The sequence below is a fragment of the Sorex fumeus genome, unplaced genomic scaffold, assembly GCF_029834395.1.
Source record: "Sorex fumeus unplaced genomic scaffold, SorFum_2.1 ptg000086l, whole genome shotgun sequence".
NCBI classification, from domain to species: domain Eukaryota; kingdom Metazoa; phylum Chordata; class Mammalia; order Eulipotyphla; family Soricidae; genus Sorex; species Sorex fumeus.
In genome coordinates, this window is record NW_026606143.1 from 12,497,401 (window position 1) to 12,506,299 (window position 8,899).

An 8,899-nucleotide genomic window follows, 5' to 3' on the forward strand; every position below is an offset into this window, starting at 1 on the left:
ACAAAGTGGAGACGTTACTGGGCCCACTCAAGCAAATCGACGAACAACGGGAGGGTCTTTACCTTTACCTTTTAGCAAGGAAATAACAAACTACAAAAGGCTATAGAACCTGACAATTGGTCTACAGAACCGAGCTACCCGACAAGATTGTTGAGGGGGAGATACTATGGTGGAGGGTGAAGTGTTGGAACATTACACGTAGTAAACCTCATCATTTAAAACATTATTAAAAAATAAAAGAAAATGAAATACCTGTATCTACATAGCAAGAAGTTGGAAATATAAGTGTCAATTACCTGGATTCACATTTTGATGGTTACTCTAAAGATGAAATTCATATTGAAATAGTTGTCTGAACTAATTTTAAGGAAATTACATTAGTATCACTGACATTTGTGGGGAGAGGATTTGGTTCACACACGGAGATACTCAGCACCTATTTCTGCCTCTGTATTCAAGAGATCATATGTGGTACCAAGGATTTAAACTAGAGTTGTGGCTACAGTCACATGCAAGACAATTGCCTTACCTCCTATACCTCTCCAGCTGGGAATGTTTCTTTTTCAATTGTGTACAACAGACAAATCAACATCATTAACCAATTTAACATGCACCCCTAGGCTTCGAAGCAAAGTTTCTGCAAAAGGGCATAATACTATGGATAGCTGTCACTATAAATTTATGTCCTACTGCTGAATTTTCTCTTTAGAGCTAATAGTTTATTTGATAATCTCCATCTATTTCATAAATTGTCATATCATCTGAAAACATTACATTATCTTTAATAACATTTACCTCCACACTCCATGCCTTCTCTTATTTTATTGCAACGGATAGCAGAACATTAGCAGAATGTTACTAAGTGATGATGTTTTTATTCCTGGCTTTAATGTAAATTATTCTGGAACTCTACACATTATAAAGTATGTATATATATGTATATATTTGTATAAGTATATATACACACAAATATACAGTGTATTATATGTATATATATACACACATATTTATTACAGTTTTCTGGTACACACAATTATTAACTTTCCTAAAAAAGTTATCATAAAAGATTGCTGCCCACGCTTTAAATCATAAAATATGTATTTAATTGCATTCTGACATTGATGAAATATTTCTCCACATCTTTTTTTGTTTTAGTACTACACCCAGTGATTTCTCAGGGGCTACTCTTAGCTCTGTACTAAGGGATTGCTTCTGGAAGTGCTCAGGAGACCAGGTGGTTCTGGGACTTGAACTGGGCCACCTGCATGTAGAGCTTGGTTTGAGCTATCTCTCTGGTTCAAGATAGTTCTGTAATTAGATAATTAGTGAGTTACTGTGTTATGTTTTATAATATGGTATCATTTTTATAATATTGAGATGAGGCCATGTGATGTGATTTTATAAGATACTGTTGTTGTGCTCTTTATATTTATATATAATCTAACATTTTATTTTCTTTTTATTTTTTGTGAATGATGATTATTACTAAACTCATGAAATCTATTTGTTTTACATTTTTTTCTCTATTTAGGAACAGTTGTTATATAATTTGCATTAACTGTATTTTAGGATTTAGCAGAATCCTCATACATGGGCCAAATGTCTTTTCCGTAAAAAAAAAACCTGAACTATTCTTTCATTTACTGTACATGTATGTCTTTCTTTTTTCTTATTGACTATCCTGCTAATTTATATTTCCCTAAGGAATTCTTCCATACTACCTGGTTTTTCCCAGTTATCCTGATGCATTATATTGTTCTTTGATTTATTTCCTATTCTATCTAATATAAAACAGCACTATAATGTTCTTAGGTTTTCAAAATCTTATCAATTGCTTCAGGTATAGGAAAAATGTGAAGTCACCTCCTCCCATAGATATAGCAAATCTACAAATGGGTGGAAATAATTTCTAAGCAAGGAAATTTGAAAACTACAAGCAAGGATCAAAGAACAGCAAACAAGAGAAAGGCAATGAGGGAGGGCAAGAGAGAGAAGCTGATGCTGAGGAAGATGCCTCAGCAAGGGTGGAAGGTTCACACCTGGCATGTGTAAACCCATTTCAGTGGGTTCTGAACATGTGGATGGGGAGTGGGTGAGCATGTTTCCCTTCATTTGCCACCAAAAACGTTCAACTCTGAACCACAAAGATGTGCCCCTGGAGTTCCAGCAGTTAGAGCTGGTGGGGAAAACACCCAGGAGACCCAAAGAACAAAAGGGAATAGAGAAGCTATGGTGAATGTTAATTTCTATGGCATTATGGTCTGAAAAAATACTGAAGATTTCTATTTCCATGACTTTGTGGAATCTTAATTGTGCCCTAACTTGTGGTCTGCTCTGGAAAATGTTCCCTTGTGCGACACATTGCGAGGCATAGTTGGGGGCAGCTAGGAAATGAGGATTGAGTCCCTGAGACTTGACCCGAACATGATGAGCAGTAGGCAGTCCCTTTCCAGAAGCTCCTCTTTTGGTTTGCTGGCAATGGTCCCCAGTCCCCAGTAAATGTGAGCTCAGTAAAATAATGTCAGAGGAAGGTTGAGAGAACCGCCCCCCCCCCCCCCCGCCAAAGGGAATTAACATCCTGTTTTACCTTGTTCTTTGTGCAAGTACATTCTGGAAGTTCCCCTAAGATGTTTGGTTTTTAATCCTTATAGTATATAAGGTTGACCTTGCTTGCAATAAATGAGCCCTCGTAGAAGCGCTTTTGGAGTGCGTGTCTTTCTTGGACCTCCGTGTACTCGCCCCCTCAAAAAGGCTGCTTGCCTCATCTGCGATGGTGCACAACAAGCGGAGCAGGAGAGCTGCCATGGCTGGCCCCTCAGTCAACCTGGGGACCCCTGTGTATCAAGAGTGACATTCCGTAAGACAGCACACACTAGAAAAATAAAAGCACAGTTTTATGATGCTGGAATCGAAGCCAGGGTTTCATACATAGGAGACTCATGGTCTACTACTGAGTTCCATTTCTGGCACACTTACAGAATCAAATTGTGTTGCCTCATTTGTTCATTCATTTTACTATTATTGTGGTGGTCGCTCAGCGTGATGCTAGCGAACATGGGACCGTACTCTGCAGTGTTCATGGATTATTCATGGACTCCATGGGCTGCGGGCGGAGGTGACATGCAGTGCTGCGGTTCAAACCCCGAGTCTCACAAATGTACAGAATGTGCTTTACTTGATGCTGGGCCGGCTAGTGGGAAGACTGGGGTCTACACCCTAAAGTACTCATGGTCTCCCAGGCCTATATCCTAAGAAATCACTATGTGTAATGGGGTGTGGGAATGCTGTGTTGGAGATTAAGCCCATAATAATATAATATAAAGTGTGCTTTACCACTTGAATCATAAACCCGGCACTAAATTTTTCTTATGTTTCAGTTTTCATTACAAATGACATTTATGTTTTGGGCCACTCCCAGAGGTGCTTTGGGGGCTACTCTGGCTCTGTACTAGGGGGTTGTACCCAGTGTTGTTTGTGGGATCAGGTAGTGCTGGGGATTGAACTGGGTCTCCATGGCACACTGAATGCTCTTTAGTCCTTATTTCATCTGCGCTCTTTAAAAACAGAATAGTTCACAGAATGTCATCTATTTTCTTTCTAAATCCAAGACATTTTAAATTTAGTGGTCAATTCTCTTTGTTGAATTGTTTTTATATTTTTAGTTATGGCTTCTTGTTTGGGGGCCACATCTGGGGATTCTCGGGGGTTACTCCTGGATCTGCACTCAAAAATTACTCCTGGCAATGCTCAGGGGACGATATGGGATGCCAGGGATGGAACACAGATCAGCCACGTGCAAGGCAAACACCCTATCCAGTGCACTACCTCTCCTGCCCCTATTTATAGTTACCTTACTTATCATTCTCTCCCTTTCATTTGTGGAGCATTTTCTTGCTATTCTTTGACATCTTGAGTTAAAATATAATTTTTCAGGATATCTACATATTTATCTTCATTTCCTTACTGCTTTAGACACAAAATTAAAATTTAAAATTTAGTGAGTTATCATTTTTCTTTCACAAACATTTTATTATCACCAGCTTCCTTCCTCCTTTACCTAAAAATAATACACAATTGTACATCTAGTTTTTGAGACATTTGTATCGGTGTTTTTGTCACTGATTTTTATACTTTTTACTATTTTGTTTTGTGAGTCCTTGAATGATAAATTAGGAAATGTGAATGTTTTTGACCTTGTTAAGTTTGTTTTTGTAATACTGTATGAGTGCATGAAAATTAAAATTGGGGGATCAGAGAGTACAGTAGGTAAGGCACTTGCCTTGCATGCAACCAACTCAGGTTTTATCCCCACCACCACATGTGGTCCCCTAAGGACAGGCAAGTATGATCCTCGAGCACTGAGCCAGGAATAAGCCAGGAGCACTGCTGAGTGTGGCCCAAAATTTACAAAACTGCTTGTGTGGCTCATGCACAGTGCCACAACCTAGTCACTACCTTAAATTAAGCTGAAGGGCCAAGAGAGTCACATTTAGTTTTCCTATAAGAATATTTTATGAAGTAAATTCAGGACTAGAAATTAGAGGTGACCTCAAAAAGTCATTTCATTTCACTGGATTGGCTTCCACCCAGGAAAAATTATTTAGCTGATTATGTCCAGTCCCGCACACTCCCTATATATGCAAGAGATTTTCCCTTTTGCACTCATGAGAAATGAGTTTCTCAAGATGGCTGAGATCCTGCTCCAAATCTCTGGGTTTATACATTTATCTTTAGACATTGAAAATGAGGCTTGTACAAACGAGCAAAAACTTAATGGGACATAAACAAATTTAAAGTTAAGATTGCTATTATATGTGCTAGACACAAAATAGGCAATAAACTGATATTTCCCCCCTCCTTAAAGAGTTTTACCATTTGCCAACTCATAAAAATTTTTGATTTAAATTTTTGGGCCACAGCTGGCAGTGCTCAGCACTTACTCCTGGATCATTTCTGGTGGTACTCAGGAAACTCTATGCGGTAATGAGGATTGAACCTGGGTCAGCTGCATGCAAGTGCCTTAACAGCTGTATTCTCTTTCCAGCCCTATTTATCAATTCTTTTTGCTGTTGTTTTTGGTTTCTGGGTCACACCCAGCTTACTCCTGTGCTCAGAGCTTACTCCTGGCTCTACACTCAAATATAACTCCTGGAGGGGCTTCAGGCACCGTACCTTGTGCTAGGGATCAAACCCTGGTTGTATGCATGCAAGTCAAAAGCCTTAACCACTATATTACTGTACCAACCCCACTATTTATCAATTCTTCCGATAGATAAATTACCCATTAAATTGACCATCTCTACTTGTTTCTCTTACTGTTTTTTTGTAAATTTTAGGAGTCTGTTTTTTTCTTTTTTAAGTAGTTGACTCTCTCAAGTGGTACTCAGGAGGACTGGGGAACTCTCTCAGTGATTAAGGTCCAACTGGACTATGATTCAGTACAGTGCTGCAGGAGTTCTGTAGTGTAGGGATTATTAATGCCACACCCAGGTAGCGCCCAGGGACCTCTAAAGCTGCAGTCGAAATGATTCTCAGGACCATGTGGTGTTAGGTATCTAACCAGAATTTGACCAAATATGATGCATGCGTCTTAACCCCTGTACTATCTCTCCAGCCCCGGGACGGTTTTGCTTATTCTAAATGCTCATATTTATTTTGATATATTTGATAATCACATATAATATTGCTTAAGTTTAAGATACACAGTATCATATGATTATCTATGAATCTATATTGGCAAAGTGTTAACAGGGTAGACTTAGCTAACACTTTCATCAACTTGCATAATTACCATTTTTTGTTATATGATGAGAACATTTAAGATCTGGTCGTTTTACCTTTTTTATTTATACAATAAATTATTATTCGTTTGAACCTAGTGTCTCAAACTGTAGGTTAAAATTTCATATGGTGTCATATAATTGAATGTGGGGATCAAGAAAATTTTGGCAACAGCAAAAAATTATTTGAATGCACAATAACCAAACTTAGTTCAAAATCAATTGCATAATGAATCTAAGATGTTTGGGGAAGTGCTCACCCGTATTGCATTCCTTGGGTGAAAAGAGTGACAAGAAGAAAAAGTTTCAGAAGCCCTTTATTGTACTAACTATACTGTATATAAAATCTTCAGAAATAAATCATCATAACTTAAAGTTTATAAGTTTTTTTTCTTTTTTTATTAGTGAAAAACCATGAGGTACAGTTATAGGCTTACAAATTTTGTGCTTGGGTTTCAGTTATACAATGATCAAGTGCCCATCCCTCCACCAATGCCCGTCATCCATCCCCACGGGTCCCAGCATCCCCCCCCCCCAACCCTCACCGCCCCCCCGTCCCATCCTGCCTCTGTGGCAGGGTATTCCCCCTTGTTCTCTCTCTCTTCTTTTGGGTACTGTGTTTTGCAAGAGAGGCTTTGAGTGGCAATCATGTTTGGTCTATCGACTACTTTTAGCATGCTTCTCCCACCCTGGGAGGGCCCTCACAACACCCTTCATTTGGTACTCTCTTCTCTATCTGAGCTTCCTTTTCACCTAGAGCCTGTGGCTGGCCTTCCATTCATGGAGCAAAATTCCTGGTACTAATCTCAGCCATTCCTGGGTGTCACTCTCCCTTTTTGTTGCTTTATGTTCCCCAGATGAATGCAATCTTTCTGTGTCTATCCCGCTCTTTCTGACTCATTTCGCTTAACATGATACTTTCCATGTAGTACCACTTGTATATAAATTTCATAACTTCATCTTTTTTAACAGCTACATAGTACTCCATTGTGTAAATGTACCAAAGTTTCTTTAACCCTGAGTGCTAAAGTTTATAAGTTTTGAGCAACATCTCCTTGTTTCCTCTATCCTTCAGTCCGTGGAAACTAGCAACCAAATTTTATTATTATTCTATTATTCTACAAATTTAACTTTTATATATCCCACATAAAAGGAAGAACATACACTATTTTTCTTTCCCTAATTTATTTCACTTTACATATTGGCTTCAAGGTCTATATCACTGCAAAGGAAAGGTTTCTTTTTTTCTTATGCACTCATAATATTCTAAGTCATACATATATTTTATCATATCACATTAAGTATAAATGACACATTAACATACTTGACCTTTTTATAAATGATAATTGATATATTGAGGCTATTTGAAGTATTTCATCTTTTCTTTATGTAAGAATTTATTGCCACAAATGTTCCTCTTATATCTGCTCTGTTGCATCCTATTTGTTTTCATGGTTGTATTTTCATTGTCATTTGTTTCAAAGTTTTTACCCTTGATTTCTTCTTTGATCATTCACTGCTCAGGAGTGTGTGGTTAATTTCCTCCTAATAGTGAAATTCTGAGCTTCCCCACCTCCCCTCTCTGCTTCCTAGAGCTGTTTCCAATTCTCTAGTCAGAATTATGTTAACAAGTCTTCTGGCCTGTTCTCTTGAAAAGTTCTCCCCGTCCTCGGACTGCACAGAGGTTTCACAGCCTCTGACCTAAACTGCACAGCTCCCACAAAGACACTCTCATTTGTGAATGCATGCCAAATGAATGGTAGTGAGAGAGGGATATAAAAAAGGGTTTTCTAACATCATGCTGATGTCATTCACTTTCATCCTAAATCCTAAGTCTTTGATGACTTTTCTTAGTTTTCACACTTTTGTTATCACTGTTTTCCCCAAATCAGGAACATTTTCAATGTATCATAATTTCTTATAGTACAATTACTACTACTAATTATTATTATTATTATTGTTATATGGTGTTTGAGGCCCAGTGATGCCAGGGGTTACTCCTGACTCTGTGTTCAGGATCATTCCGATGGGGTTTGGGGAACTATATGGGATCGATGCCAGGGATCCAACCTGGGTCAGTCGAGTAGAAGACAAGTGTCTTAGCTGCTGTACTATCTCTCTGGCTCCCTAATTAATTCTAAATACTAATTATTATCCTCCCTGTCAGCCTAGATGTTAGATATTCAAAAACTAAGAATCTTATTGTCTTTGTCTTCCCCAAACCTTCACATTTTAGCTAAGTCATGTACAATGACAATTCATACTAGTCAAAGGGCAGAAAGAAATAGGCAGAGAGGGTGCATTTTATAGTTCTTCCTAAGTTTGACACAGTATTGGTGCTAGTTGTATGCAGTTTCTTTTCATGGCCTACTCTTTCATTCACACCTTCCTTTGACCGCTACCAGCAAATTCAGGCACTCTCAAGAATGAGAACACTTTCTGTCCTTTATCAAAATGAAGAGGATGGGGGTATGGTGCCGCAATCAGGTCAACCTGTACCTGCGGGTGAGTGCATCAGCAACTTGATGGTGCTTTCAGACTTCCTGATACCCCAAAATTGCCGCTGTGCCTCTGGCCAGACCTCGACAACTTGGGCCAAGTTTACCAAGAAATTAAATGGCCAAAAGTTAGGTATGTGGGAAACACACCCACACACCACCTATGGCTCAGCTATACAAGCTCATTTTTTGGCCTTATTTCAGAGACCCATAAATATCAAAACAGATCAAAAGCTGCAGTTAGCACTAGCAGCATAGAGCATTGTGGGCATGTGGGTGTGCCCTGCAGGGCATATGCCAATAGTTTGTTTCTCTGAAAAGATGGAAACATGGGCCATGATCCAGAGACACACAAAAGAATCTCCAAACAGAGCAGCTTGCTGCAGAGATTTTGCCAGACCCTAATTATCTAAAATTTTAGAATTCCAGGAGGGCACTTGGAGCCACATGACATCTTATGCTATTCATAACAAGCAATACAAAAGAGAGTATGGGTGAGATTGTCTGCCATAGAGGGGAGGGGTGGGATGGTGGGGGTATACTGAAGACGTTGGTGGTGGAAGATGTGCACTGGTGGAGGGTTGGATGATTTATCATTGTATAACTGAAACTCGAAAGATA